At 45.0% G+C, this 15,770-nt stretch overlaps 1 protein-coding gene across 3 annotated transcripts in view; it reads left to right on the forward strand.

Moving 5' to 3' along the window:
• The first annotated feature begins 925 nt into the window (after window positions 1–925).
• The window catches only part of MAP2 (microtubule associated protein 2), a 319,652-nt gene continuing 304,807 nt past the window's right edge, over window positions 926–15,770 (forward strand). For all 3 annotated transcript variants that reach the window (XM_026647705.2, XM_026647706.2, XM_026647707.2), the window contains exon 1: window positions 926–1,005. The gene's annotated coding sequence lies outside the window, so the exon portion shown is untranslated. The remainder of the gene's footprint in view (window positions 1,006–15,770) is intronic.

The raw sequence follows: 15,770 nt of genomic DNA on the forward strand, positions 1-15,770 counted from the left end.
CCCATCCCTGTGCACACCCGCTCTGCCCTACACACGGCCACCCTGCTCCCCCATCCCTTGCACACCCACTCTGCTCTGCCCTGTGCACACCCACTCTGCTCCCCATCTCTTGCACATCCCCCTGCCCCCCATCCCGTACACTCTACTCTGCCCTGTGCATATCTACTCTGCTTCCCCATCCCTGTGCACACCCGCTCTGCCCAATACACGGCCACTCTGCTCCCCCATCCATTGCACACCCACTCTGCTCTGCCCTGTGCACACCCACTCTGCTCCCCATCCCTTGCACGCCCACTCTACTCTGCCCTGTGCATGCCCACTCTGCTCCCCATCCCTGTGCACACCGTCTCTGCTCTCTCCTGAACACGTCCACTCTGCTCCCCATCCCTTGCACATCCCCTGCTCCCCATCCCGTACACTCTACTCTGCCCTGTGCACATCTACTCTGCTCCCCCATCCCTGTGCACACCCACTCTGCCCTATACACGCCCACTGGACTCCCGCATACCCACTTCTGTTCCCCAATCCCTTGCACATCCCCCTGCTGCACATCCCATACACTCTGCTCTGCCCTGTGCACATCTACTCTGCTTCCCCATCCTTGTGCACACCCACTCTGCTCCCTATCCCTTGCACACCCACTCTGCTCTGCCCTATGCACACCCACTCTGCTCTGCCCTGTGCACACCCACTCTGTGCTCCCCCCTCCCTTGCACACCCACTCTGCTCTGCCCTGTGCACACCCCCTCTGCCCCTGGCGCTCAGCGGGGCAGGGCAGGAGCCGCCCCAGCCGCTGTGCAGCCGACGCGGCTGGCGGCGGGGCCGGTGCGGGCGCTGGGGCTGGGGCGGGGCCGGGGGCGGGGGCGGGGCCGGCCGCGCACCAGCCGGGCGGCGGGGGAGCCGAGCCCGCATTCGCAGCGGCCGCCGCAGCCTCTGCAGCATCGCGCGCTCCTGTCCCCGGCGCTCGGCCTGTGTCCCGAGACCGGCAGCAGCATCTGCGCTCAGGTAAGGTTCCCCCCCCCCCGCCCCGCGAGCTCCCGGCCCCACACCTCCGGGCCTGCCCCCCACCCGCCCCGCCTAGGGCAGGGAGCGAGCCCCTGAGCCCCGAGATTTCTAGGCACAGGTTCGCCTGGCGGTACCTGGCCGCGCTGCCCAGCGATTGCTGGGGGTCTAGATCAGTGGCCCAGCATCGCCCTAGACCTGCGGTGTGGTTAGGTCTACACAGGCGGTAGATGTGGACCTAGGATTTGGGGGTATCGAGCTGCATAAAGGTTGGTGGACGCAGGACCCCTCGAGGACAGCATTAAAATAATAATAGTAATAATAATAATTAATAAAGCCATGTAAACCGATACGAAGGGTTGCTTGTGTCGACTTGAAGCCAATCGCCCTGAATTTCCAGCACCAGAAGAGAAGAAAGGAAAAGGACACCTAGAAAGTAACCCTCCCCTCAACCACTATTATGAGTTTTAAGTGGATCTAGAAGCAAAACCTTAAAAAAAAAAATTGCCTCCTTGGAAGGGTTTTCTTGAATGCAGCTTTGTCTTTCGGTCACCACCCCACCTTCCTCTTTTGTTTAAGGATGGAAATTTCAAGAAAGTGGGGAGGCGGGGGATAAAGGAGGGGTGCAACTGCGCTAAGATACATCTCTCTGTAACTCGCAAACGGAGGGAGTCAGCTTTGTATTTCTTCCCTGTGGTCAAGGGGAAAATAAGCTTTGTCATAAGCAAAATCCAGCCGTAAGGTTATCATGGACCATCTGGTGCGCACCGATTTGACCGCAGTGCCCCCAGGAAAATCGAAAGCACCATCATTTATCTTAATAGGAACAGGCTACTTTTGTCAACTCATTTTAGGATTTCGAGAATCTTTGGAGTGCCACGGATGTAACCTCTCCCCCTCCCCCCTTAAGCTCCTTTACAAGGATCTGTAAGGGTGGACAAAGAGCATTGTTCAAAGTGGGGGTGCAAGGGGAGCAATCGGTTTTAATTTGCATTGGAAAAAAATCTCTGTGTTGAAATGATCAGCAGTGGAGAGGAAACGACTGCGAACAGAAAAAGGGGGCTTGCAGCGCAATGGGGCGGTGGAGAACAAAGACTTTTCATGTAAGAGAGAATGATGCAAAATGTGCCAAGCTGCTGCAGGTACAGTGTTGCATTGAATGTGATCTACCAAATAAAGACTGCTTGACTCTATTCATTGCGTATATGTTTGGTACAAATGATGACCTCCCATCTGAATGAGGCTTGCTTTATGGAACAGGGCTTGGGGAAAAAAGGGATATGTATGGGATGAAAGAGCCCCTCCCCCGGGAATTTTCATTTGTCGTTCAAATAAAGATCTCCTTTGCGTTGCTGGTGAATTTTTATTTTATCATGTTCCTTTCTGTACACTAGTAGATATTTATATACCAGGGGCGGTTAATGTGTGCATGCTGTTTGGGCTAATTATTATATGTCAATCTTCCATAAGGGTTATTTATTTTAGCTCTCACAATCCTGTTTCACAATTTGTCATACTTTTATGGTCATGTCAATGATTTGTTTCCCCCTACCCCTTTCTCTAAAAAAAAAAAAAAAAAAAGTCATTTAGCATCTGTGGGGAAGCTGCACTGCTCACAGTTCGGAAGATGTGTTCTTTTTGTTTTCAGAAGGGATTTTTCCTCACATGATTTTTGTGCATTTCCATTTTTCCTTTCTCTCCCTCCCTGAACGTACTCCCTGTGAAAGAACCTGTTCCTTGCACCTGTGCTGGTTTAAACTTGTAGTTACGTCTAGACTCCAGCTCTCGGAGCCAACGCATCTAGGAGGAGACTCAGCTGCAGGACTTATTTGTTTTCAGAAGCCGCTTTCTGTTCCCTCCCTCACAGATGACGTGATCGCCCTGTCTCTGCTCTTGCTGGGAAGATAGAAAGTGCTGAGAGAGCATTACTTACTGAAACTGGCATTGTCATTACTTCATAGGTCACTATGAGAGGTACCTCACACATCACAAGAGACTGGGCATCATCCCTAAACAGTAGCAACACACTCACCCAGGGCATATTTGAGCTATTATAGAGGCAGCCAGGAGAGCTTGTGCTTGTACTAGCATTTCTGTCACTAGTGTATATTTTCAGGGGGCTTGGTGTTAAAAATGAATGCACTAAAACAAAACTTGGCATGAGCTATTGAGTCCGAGGAGCAATTTAATTCCTCACCTGTAATTATGATTTATTCTACTAATCTGTAAAGTGCTGACAATGAGCTCAGTGCTGTACAAGACTCAAAATGAATCCAGTACACATGTGCTGATTTTTGCATGCTGTAAGTAGTCCCATTGTGAGTCCTCTCATGGAAACCCGTGTATAAAGGTAAGCACAAGAGTAAGCCCTGGTCTACACTACAGAGTTAGATCACCGCTAGGCAGCTTATGTTGACCTAACTCTTTAAGGGCAGGTCTTCACTACGGGAGGGGTGGGGGGTCGATTTAAGATACGCAAATTCAGCTACGCGAATAGCGTAGCTGAATTTGACGTATCGCAGCCGACTTACCCCGCTGTAAGGACGGTGGCAAAATCGACCTCCGTGGCTTCCCGTCGCCGGCGCTTACTCCCACCTCCGCTGGTGGAGTAAGAGCGTCGATTCGGGGATCGATTGTCGCGTCCCGACGAGACGCGATAATTCGATCCCCGAGAGGTCGATTTCTACCCGCCGATTCAGGCGGGTAGTGTAGACCTAGCCTAAGAGTCTACACTATAATGTTGCTCCTGCCGATGTAACTCGCCTGCTATGCCCAGGGGCGGCTCTATGTATTTTGCCGCTCCAAGCACGGCAGTTAGGCAGCCTTCGGCGCCATGCCTGCGGGAGGTCCGCCGGTCCCGCGGCTTCGGCGTACCTGCCACTGAATTGCCGCTGAAACCGCGGGACTGGCGGGCCTCCCAAGGCACTTGGTGCGCTGGTGCCTGGAGCCGCCCCTGGCTATGTCAACTTAATAACTCCACCTCCACGAGAGGCATAGCGCTTAGGTTGACGTAGTTAGGCTGACGCAGTGTCAGTGTAGACACCACATTGCTTACATCGACTGTTGCTGGCTTTCAGAAGCTGTCCCACACTGCCCCACGCTGACAGTTCAATCGGTGCAAGCGCTCCTGGTGAGGATGTGCACTGCCAACACAAGAAGCATAGTGTGGACATGCAAAAGTGATTTTATTACTGTGCTGGCTGTACATCAATGTAACTTAGGTCAACATAATTTTGCAGTACCCTAAGTCTTTGCGTGAGTGGGGCCTAGAAAGGTTCCTGGTGCGAGCAGTGGGATGGTGTTAGCTTAAGAACTGGTTCCAGAATCATCATCCTTTTTTTCTTTTTTACTCACGGGAATCAGATAAGCAGGATTTGGCGGATGAAATTCTGCAAGCCATTGAGTCCATGTTATGGATTACTGCCTCTGTGTGTATCAGACCAAACCAAAATAGCTGTGATAATGAGACTTAAAATACAGTTAGTGCAGGTATAAAGTAATTGCTTTTCCAAAAAGAATGCTAGTGTACTTCTTTACTGCTAAATGTGCAGCACAGTATATTGTGCTTGTAATGTGGTTTGTTATTGTTATGTAAACTCCCATTGACGCCTTAGATTTTAAAGGCTCTGAAGTAGTCATTATGGGATATTATGTCAGTACCCACACAGCAGTGCTTCTTAAATACACACTAACATCATAGAAGTAGTCATCATGTAAAGGCCCCTAAGGTAACATGCATGGACATGAATGATTCTAATGGCTCCCGAATAAGCTGCTACAGTTTGTGAAATAAGAATTCTCTTCTCCCCAAGAAGTTTTCAGAACCATGCTTTTCTGTTCAGTTGGTGTCACATTGCGTTAATGTCCCCAAAACTCATTGCACGTGGATTTACTATAAAAAAAAAAATCCACCAGGCACACTTAAACTGGAGTCATTGGGCCTAATTTCCCGCTCACAGTGCTGTAAAATCTGAAGTAACTCCATGGAAGTAAATGGAGTTACATTGGCATAAAAACTAGTGTGGGTGAGTCAAGAATCGGGCCATTGTAACTCCAATGGCAGAATCAAACGGATGATATTGAAACTGCCTGGGTGCGGTTGTGATGTGTATTCCGTTCAGTTTCACTGGCAGTATTTCAAGTACAGTGGCAGGGAGAGGTTTTTCTTTAAGAAAAACAGGAATACAGCACACAAGGATGTGATCTGCATTGACTTTTATAACCGTTAAAAGCTACTGACAAAATTATGTGCACAAATGCAGTATCTGTGTAGTCTGGAATCTGATCTACCATATACGTATGAAGAGATTAATAGGAACAAATTAGATAAAGAAAGGGGAAAAAAGCCCGGACATTGATACATGGTATTTATATATTTTGGGCCTGATGCAAAGGCCTTTGAAGTCCATGGCAGCCTTTCCATTGACTTCAGTAGGCTTTGATCAGGCTCAGAAAGAATTCACGTGGGATAAAGAGCCTTTAAAATTCCATTGGGAAGTCATTCCTCTCCATTCCTCTTAATCAGGCAGGCCCTGACTCTGCAGTGAGCTGCAATTGGATGGATGCCTGAACCCTCACGCAGCCCTATTGGCTTCATTTGGGCTTCACCTAGGATCATAGAACCATAGATTCCAAGGCCAAGTCATCATCTAGTCTGATCTCTTGCATAACACAGGCCATTGAACTTCCCCAAAATAGTTCCCAGAGTAGGTCTTTTAGAAAAACATCCAGTCTTGATTTAAAAATTGTCAGTGATGGAGAGTCCACCATGAACCTTGGTAAATTGTTTCAGTGGTTAATTACCCTCAATGTCAAAAATGTATGGTTTATTTGTAGTCTGAATTTGTGTAGCGTCAATGTTTAGCAATTGGATTGCGTTATCCCTTTCTCTGCTAGACTGAAGAGCTCATGGTTGAATATTTGTTCCCTGTGTAGCTAGAGACTGTAATCAAGTCATCACTTAACCTTCTTTTTATTAAGATACATAGCTTGAGCTCTTTAAGCGTGTGCTACAAAGCAAGTTTTCTAATCCTTTAATCATTCTCATGGCTCTTCACTGAACCCTCTCCAATTTATCAACATCTTTCTTGAATTTTGGGCGCCAGAACTGGACACATTATTCCAGCAGTGGTCATATCCATGCCAAATTCAGAGGTAAAATAACCACTCTACTCCTACTCAAGATTCCCCTGTGTATGCACCCCAGGATCGCATTAGTTCCTGGCTCCTGCCCACAGGGAGCTCATTGCAGGATCAGAGTCATAGTTAGGAAGCGGTCAGGGAACATTGTATTTAAATGCAAGTGAAGGAGAAACAGAAGTCTGAGAAATGAAAAATTAATCCTTGGGGCCAGATCCTGCGAACACTTAAGCACGTGAGTAACTTTACTTTATGTCCCTTTAAAGTCAATGCTGTAATTCACCAGAGTAAAGTCATACGTTGTTTATTTGTGTGCGAGATTGGGTTTATGGTCATCAGGGCCACAATTCAGCCAAGCCATTAAGTGTGTGTGTGTGTGTGTGTGTGTGTGTGTGTGTGTATATATATATATATATATATAGTCCATCCCAGTTCAGCCAGGCACTTAGTTGCTTAACACCTGCTTAAGTCCCATTAAAACCAGTAGGACTTAAGCAGATGCTTAAAATTAAGCATGTCCTTTATAGGCTCATTCCTGGAAGATGCTAGACACGCTTCTGAGGGACTAGGTACTGTTGTGAGGCCCTGAGCACTCTCAACTCCCATTGATGTCAGCGGGAGCTGAGGACATTCATTGCCTTGTAGGAGTGAACCCTATAAGCTAGGGGCTCTGGGCTGGTTGGGATCAGCTGTTTTTCCTTAATTCTTCACCTTATGCAGAGGATACGGGGATGCTTGTAAGACCTGTAGTGCACACAGATGCGAAGGAAAACAGCATGGGTCTGATTTCCATAGGGTGGAGCAGATTTAGAATGGCTGTGATGTGAATAAGGGGCGGTTTCCAAAGCCATCTGCCTCAGCAGAGTAAAAAGCTTCTTTGGGAGGGAGGGTAGACTTAATCACAGGCTACAGTGCTAAACTATGGGACAGTGTCTTAAAATGAGATTCGATGTGACATTTGTAATTGCTTTTTAGATATGTGAAGAAAGAACTAACATCTCCACGGTGTTAATTTAGATTGCTGTTGCCACATGGGTTGATTGTGCTAGCTGTTAAGAAGATTTGAGGTCTTTATTGACCCATTTTTCCTAAATGCTAATTGTTTGCTGCTTTGTTAAGAACAGACGAGTTAATACTGTTGTTCCTCGCAGTTTTTACACTCGTTTAATATTTTCCTGGAGAGATCCCACAAACGAAACCAATCCCTCTTCCTTTGTTTGATCAGGGAGTAACCCCTCCTTCCAAATGATAGCGGGCCCGTATTTGCATTGAATATATCCCTCTTCTTGTTCACATGCTTAGTTGCAAGAAAATACTGCAAAAAGGTGAGGTTTGGGTGACCTCAGTTAAGCATGAATAATTGTAAGATTTATCAGACTTCTTTGTTTCCATTTAGTGTCTCTCTGAGACAGATTGGTGCTGTTACAGCTGCGCTAGTGCTCGTTACGAAATGTAGCCTTTCTTTTCTTGTTAATTATGTTTTTGATCATAGCTGTAATGTGCCTGGGCAGTGATAAACAGTTTTTTAAGCAAATGCTTTCAAATTTCCAAAAATAGGTATAGAAAATAAGTGTATTAAAGGCCAGATCCTTCACTGGCATAAATCACTGTGGCCACATTGACTTCAGTGGAGCTGCATGGATTTATACCAGCTGGGAAGCTAGCCAATACTCGTTTAAAATTTCTTTAAAATATGGTGTGCTTTCCACTTCACTGATACGATCAGTTTATATGTGATGAACCTGTGGGTCGAGCTCAGCCCTTGAGCGAAATCCCATTCCCCTTATTCAGGCTGACATTGTATTCCCAGTGGTCAGTGGGGCTCCTCATACTTCTAAAGCAAGCAGATTTGGCTTTAGGCTCTGTACTTAGGACTCCATCCTGCCAAGTGCTAAGCACTCCTGAGTAGTGCATTGAAGCCAGTGGGAGCTGAGGGTGCTCAGTATCTCAGGGGAGTGTCCAGCCTCTTGCCAGAGAGAGCCCCTAAGAAGGCCTAGGGAGAATCTCATAGGATCAGCACCAGTGGCAGTAATGCTATTAGATCCTAATAGCTTTCAGCGAGGTAAGTCTATGGAAACATCCTCTTCTGTTCGGGAGATCCGTTGTTCTCCAGACAAAAGGGAGCCCACCTGGCTATGTAAAGATGATAAATGTCTTTAATATTCTACCCCTTTAAGTTCAATATTCATGTGGACAATCTGTATATTTTAAAAGTTTCCAGGATCAGTTTGAGATATTGGAAGCTATTTTGTTCATCAGAATGTTACAGCTCAATAAATAGCAATTGAAAAAACAACCACCACCACCTTTCAGTAGTCCAGTCACATCAATTAACTTGGTTGCATTTAATTATAATGATTGATTAAATGAACCTTGCCATTGCACTTCATTTTTCCTGAGAATGATAGCAGCTGGTTTCGTGGTTCAGAACTCAGTTCAGAAGTTTTATTTTGGAGAGAAATGTACCTTATTCATGAAAACAGTTGTCTCTGTGATGGGGAACTGCACCATTACATCGCAAACTTCTGAATATTTCTGACTAAAGGGATGCAGAAAATATGTGGGAAAAATAGAAACTTAGGCTGGGAATTTCACAAAGGCTTATGGTTGACCTAACTCTGCTCCCACTGACGTCAATGGGAGCAGAGTTAGGCCGTTGCTGAATGCTTTTGAAAATTCCAGCCTCAGGGCCCAGCTTGGTACTGAGATTAACAGCAATGGTCCTGTGTGTGTTACTTCTGAGTCCGAAAGGCAGTCTTGCTTGGAGGAAATGTAAGTCTCTATTCACAAGCTAATTGTCCCCCAGCACAAATCAGTCACCGAGTGAGTTGTCCTGGCTGAGCAGAAGAGAAACAGAGCTGGGCCTTAGGAGGAGATGGGCCTGGTTCTGCTCCTTCAACTCCTCCTTCTCTACGGTAGTAGGTGTATGTAATGTGTATTGTATGCCACACAGGTTACTCCAGGCTCTGACTGGAAGTAACAGGCACTGCTCTGGTTAACGTGACGCTGCAGCATGGAGTTTGAAGGCTGGGTCTGGGTAGAGATGGTGCCAAACCAAAACCCTGGATCTAAAGCCCCTCGAACTTTAGGGAAGTGCAGTTGGATCTGAATGTCGAGGCTGGCCTTGTCTCTCCCCTGGTCTTGGGTGAATTTCAGATCTGGGTCTGCAGATTGGAGCCTCAAACTGTAGGGGACTTAGCAGAGGCCAGAGCCATTATGTGGAAGTTGCCACCTGATTCTCTACAGCATTCTCCCATTCCCTCCCCAGGGTTGCCCATAGTAAAAGGGTTCTGCATAAGCAAAGGGAGATCTCTGCATGGAGGATCTGATTCCCCTCTCATTTACACCAGAGTTACTCCTGATTTACACTGGTGTGTGTGAGAGGCGAATCCTCTCCATGTGCATATGGGATGGCCTGGCCAGTGATGGGTGCACCAGGGAGTTACTCCCTTTACAAGCAAAAGTAGAGACCTGAGCCCAAAGTCTGTATCTGGGGGTTTTGTTTATTTATTATAGTCTCTGCTTTTCTCTGGAAGGATTGATTAGATCAGTCATTCTAAAACTTATTTGATCATGCCCCCGTCTTTGTGTCTGAAGTAGTTTACACCCTCCCACCTTCCTTCTCCCCCTCTTCTCCCCCCCTCCCTGGGCACCTGATCAGCAGCCACCGCTCTTTGGCTGCCCAGCTCTGAAGGCAGAGCGGAGAGCGGTGGCTGCTGGCTGGGCACCCTGCTCCGAAGGCAGCGCTGCCGCCAGCAGCAGTGCAGGCAGTGTAGAAGTAAGGGTGGCATGGTATGGTATTGCCACCCTTACCTCTGCGCTGCTGCTGGCAGCGGCACTGCCTTCAGAGCCAGGAGCCTGGCCAGCAGCCGCTGCTGTCCGTCTGTCCAGCTCTGAATGTGCGCAGTAAGTGTTTTTTTCCCCTTCTCCCAGCCCCCCACCCAAGAATACATTCTTTGCCCCCAGTCTGAGAATTTCTGGATTAGATGTCCCCTAAAGAAAATTGCCCTGAGGGCAAAGATGTAGAAATCCACCAGCCAAGAGGAAAATTATGCATATAAAAACTTATTTCTGATATTTTAGGAAGATCAAAAAATACATACTTTGTAGAAGAGCAAAGGCAAATTTGGCTGAAATCCCTAAGAGAGTAGTTCAAAAAAAAATCGGAGTTTAAAAGAAATGAATATTATTCATGCTGAAGAGCAAAGGATATTGGCGTAAATAAGGATCTTTCGTTGCATGGTGTTCTGTGGACGTAAGCTTTCTGGGCAATAGAAGAGGCTGTTGTTGTTTTCTGCATAAGGCTTAGCAAAATCTTGAATGTATACTTTTCAGAATACGTAGTGCTACCTGTTACAGTGATGTGATAAAATTCTGGCTGTGAGTTTGAATAAAAGATGTTTTGGGTAACATGACAAATTTAATATCTGTAATTTTAAGTTCTGCATAGTTTGCCAAAATTAGCAACACTGATTTATATATAGTATTTATAACATTCATTTAGATAAATGATTAAAATGGCATGGTATTGAATGCTATTTGGAATACTGGCAGTAGAATCATAGAATAGATTAGAATATCAGGGTTGGAAGGGACCTCAGGAGGTCATCTAGTCCAACCCCCAGTTGGACTAGATGATGATTGGAACACATGATTTAGGAATATTTTATTAAAATGTTCCTCTTGCTAAATGAATAATTTAGAAATATATTCATTAACTAGATTTAGAAATATTTGTGTATAATAAACATGTTTCCATCCAGAAATCATCTGTAGTATGAACCAGATTTTGAAGGCTAGTGGCCTGAGCATAGAGGTGGAACCCAGAATCTCCTGAATTCTAGTCCCAGTTTTGGGCATTGATTCCTTGTTTGTGTTTGGACAAGTCACTGAATCTCTCTGCCCCAACATTCCCTCCCCACACTTTCCATTTAAAAAGTGGGGCTAATAATACTTTTTGAGGTTTAATTAATTAGTCGGTATTTGTACGTCACATAGATAGACACACTAATATATCTGTCTGTCTGTATCTATATCATAAAGGCCACTGTATTGATTCACCATTTGCTCAGATGATCTTGTGCTCTTGTTTGGAATTTTGAGCCAGATTCTCAGCTGGTTTAAGTTGACTTCAGTGGAGCTAACACCGTTTTACATCAGCTGAGGATCTAGCCTCTGATGTGTATCTCATTATGAGAATGGGTTGGCAATTTGCTAAACCTTTTACATAACCCATCTTACATCTTCCACGCCCATGGAAAACTGATTGTCTTTCAGGTGAGTGCTTACATGTGTATACATATAACACTAATGCTGATCCTTAGGTAGCAGGCAATGGTAATGGTGGTGCTTTCCACTCCTTGCTCCAGATGGATGTGTTTATTGCTAAGGATAATTTCATTGTAGAGCTTTAAAGGGCTTTTAAAAAAAGTTGCTTTCCTTCTATGTATTTGGTACGCTCACTGGATTTTTATTATAAAGGCAGAATATTTTGGGAGTAGAAATACAACTTTTGTTACTGAGAATAGTGTCTGTGTTGTGCTATTTAGGTTTGTTTTGGTTTTCTGGTTTGTATTTCTTAGGGCCAATCCCTATTCCCTACTTGCTAGGTAATCATCAAAATCTTGTCCCACCGGGTTTCTGTATGTATTGATTTCAGAGGTATTGGGATGAGTTCTACAATGGTGACTTAAATTCCTTTCTGTCTGTGTGTGATTTCATCAACTGGCCTGCTGTGGTACTCTCTTGTACATAAATATCCGTGTATGAAATCAGTGGCTTCTGATTATCAGTGATTCATTTTTAAAGGGGTTGAGTATGGTGATGTTAGCTGACTGGTGTTTAAGTTCATAGCTGTTCTGTGATCTGGCCTATGTTAACTGTTTTGGATAGGACATCCACTGGTATTCACTAGTACTTTATCATCTTGAGCTAGTCAACAACATCAGTCATGAATAACAGAGGACAGGACTCCGAGCTGAAATAAGTTCTCTGGAAAGCAAAGTGGGAGGCTTGAGTGCTAGGATTAAGCAGAGACTAACAATGACGGGGACCTTGGCATTAGTGTGGAGCCATCCTCTGGGAAAACTAGACCAGTGCTTGAAGATACCTGTTGGGACGGTCCCATGAATTGTGATGGCTGGGGATTGACAAGCTTGTGTCTCTGCTTCATCTCCACTGGGGTTTGCTCATCCCCACTTCAACAACAGCAGACCAGACTTCAGGAACAACCTTCTGCCTGAAACTTGGTGGAGGGTTGTCCCGTTTATGCATTTTTGTTGCATGTAAAGTGGAGATTCAGCACAAAATCTATATAATTCCTGATGGAAGCAGTGGAATCCCTCATCTTTTGATTTAGTTAGGATCTTGCAGTACATGTGTCTTGATATTTTGAATTAAGCTAAAAATTTGTTCCTGGCAAGGTTTGGCAGTGACCTCCAAAAGTTATTACAACCCTCAGATGTTTTACAAAAGTACAATTGTAGTGAACCACCTTGAATACTAAAGCGTTTATTACAATTCTCTGATGAGTTTCAGAAGTTCTGAGGTTTCTATAGTTAGGTTTGCATAATAGACTTATTCAAGGTTGCATAATTTTGTTTCTAATTCTTTCAGTGTACTCTATAATAGGAGTTAAGATAGAGCTTCCTCTAGCACATCTACATGCCTGCCTTTGAAGGGAGGGCAAAATTTCTTCTACATTATGGGTTATTTGCAAATCAGCCAGAGAAACATTGCCTATTCCAGTGTACGATGGGATAAATGATCTGTCAAAATCCTGGCAGAGGCAAGAGGGTTTTCTGTCATAGTTGTCCTTCTACCCCTCCCGAGATTTCAACAGATATTCTGCACTGTATGATGGGATATATTGAGTTATCTACCTTTTCTTTTGAGATTTATTTTAAAATAGTCCATTCTTGTGTCTATTCCAGCAAACTCTCAGTGGCTTTTTCCATCGTCTGGCTCTAGGGGAGAGTCAGGTTTCCTCCAGGGGGCAGGTGAACTCTGAATACATCTCTAAGGCAATGGAAGAGGTCTTATGCACAGATTATCTTTTCAGCTGAAAAACTGGCTGGCTCTGGGCATGGATGTTTGATCATCAATTGATATGTTTATTTTCAGAGTTGACTCAACAGTGGGAGTAGAATTTACATCTCCAGGATTCCCAGGGACTGCTGTACACTTGAGATAAAGGAGCAGCTGTCTAGTTTTTCCCCCATTAAACTGATCCCAGTAGAAAACTTCAGCTCCTTTTGGAATTAATCTACCCCTTAAGTTTGTCTTTGTAAATGTGTGTGTGCATGTGTGTATAATATATTTTCTCTATAGCACACTTAATTGAGGGCAGGGCATGACTTGCACTAAACCAAACTTTTCATTAGTGACAACCTACACGTGGCAGGGCACGTTTACTAAACAGCTGAATGACTCTTTGAAGAATGTTCATGGACTGCAAAAGAAGTAATTTCAGGCAGAAATTGTATTTATTTTAAAGAGGTTTCAGCATGTGCATATAATCAAGCAAGTAGAGCCACAAACATAAAGGTCTTAAGCCTTAGGTCACTACTTAATGTTACTCAGTGGTATTTGGCCTAGATCCAACTTGGATTCACGTTGTTTGAACTTCAAAACCTCTCCAAAGAGATTGTTTGATTATAGTATAGGTGGAGGCTAATTTAAGTCTTGTTACATTCAAGCTTCCATCATGTTCCCCCAATGCTTTCCAGGTTACAGGCACTCAGGCATGTCTTCACAATGCAGCAATGCGCACTACAGGCGTTTGATTTCTAAAGCACGTTGATGCGCTGTGCACCAATTGATCCATGTGGACCCAAAATTCAACATAAATAAGAAGCCCATCATGAAATCACATACTTGTTCCAAATAATTAAAAGAAACCACAGAATAATAACTATGATATTCTCCCATCGTAGCTGTCTTTGGAATTATGAGCTGCTCCCTTGCTGAGGACTCCCTGTGCTCTTTGGCCACAGGTAAGTCTGTACAGCATAATAGGCAGCATGGTCTAGTAGGCTAAGCACAGGTTTGGCAGCAAGGAATTCCCATCTGATATTGACCCCTTCTGTAGTTTGACTAAGCCACTTAGGTCCTGATCCAAAAACACTGAAATCAATGGAAAGATTCCCAATGGGTTTTGTGGCAGGCCCTTAGGGTCAGAGTCTGCCTGGTTCTTCGAGAGGTGTCTTCTCCCTATCCAGTCTGAGTCCACCAGCCATTAGATTAGGGTGTTCAGCTTTCCCCATAGTATGCCTTTTACATTTTAATATATATTAATATCGCCTTTCTTTTACATAACCAATTTCTGTTCCTAAGAACCGAACACAAACTACAAATAATACAACCATGCACACTGCTGGGGACTGGAAATGAGTGATGTTTATGCAAATTAAATCTGTCTGCCAGTAGGAGCCCCTTCAGTTTCTCCTCTGGGGGAGCCAGCATGTTTCTGTTTCCTTTGAGCCTATTAGTCTTGTATAAGGGTGGCAGAATAGGCCCCCAATATCGTCTGGCTCTTCATCAACCTCAGTATGTGGCAAAATGCTCCTTTGAGATCCACTCTGGTAAACTGCTCTCCCTTGTACTTGTAAAACTCCCATTAACATTGTCAGCAGGACTTGTAGGGGAAAAGCACGTTGGATTATGTAAGGAGAGCAGAGCAGATGGATACTGAGGACATCCAGAGTTGTTATAGTAAGGATTAAAAACTCGGTACCCAAGAGTTTTGCTTTTTCAGACGGCTGCTTTCTCCTCCAGGTGCACTCAAGGACCAGGCACAGTTTGGCTCTAATAATTTTGCTGCCTCTGGGCTAGATGGTGAGCCCATTACTGACATGGGTAAGCAGTTACACCGCTGAGTAGCCCCACCATGTTCCATCAAGGACATTAGGAAGAAACAGGTTATCCCATAACTGCCTACTGCGGGGTTCCTTGTAACTTCCCATAGCTGCAGCAGTGCTGCTGTCGGAGACAGGGTACTGGACTAGATGAACCAAAGGTCCAATCCAGTCTGGTGATTCCTGTGTTCTTCTCTTGGGATGGTCTTTACCTTCCCTTATGGTAGGAATCCTGAACAAGTTGACAGTATTCTTTGATAGCAAATAATGGGCCAGTTCCTCAACTGGTGGAAATCAGTGCAGGTCCCTTGAAGTTACTGATTTACACCAGCTAAGGATTTGGCCCATTGAAAAAAATAATCAACCTTAATATATACATCATCTCATTTGCTGTGAGCTGTGACTGAGGAACGTGGCATAAGGCTGAATTGAATAGTCACACCTGGTCCGCCTTCCTATAAACGAAGGAGAATAAATGGAAAGGCTTGTTTTGGTGCAATAATGGGAATGAGATCAGAGGGGGATACGCATTACAACAAGCAGCCTTTGCCATTGCCCTTCGACACTCTGCGCTGCAAGCTTTGAAGTGCTCGGCACAGCACTGGCCTACGATAACTTGACATTTGAAAAAGGACATGGCCTGTAACTTTAACACAGGAGTGTCCTCATGTGGAAATTGCCTTCCTTGGAATTATGGGAAGAGGAGGGGTGTGTGTGTCTGTGTCTCTGTGTGTGTGTGTGTGTGTGTGTGTGTGTGTGTGTGTGTGTGTGTGT

This window comes from Terrapene carolina, unplaced genomic scaffold (assembly GCF_002925995.2).
Source record: "Terrapene carolina triunguis isolate 2854851 unplaced genomic scaffold, T_m_triunguis-2.0 Scaffold62, whole genome shotgun sequence".
In the NCBI taxonomy this organism is placed as follows: Eukaryota; Metazoa; Chordata; order Testudines; family Emydidae; genus Terrapene; species Terrapene triunguis.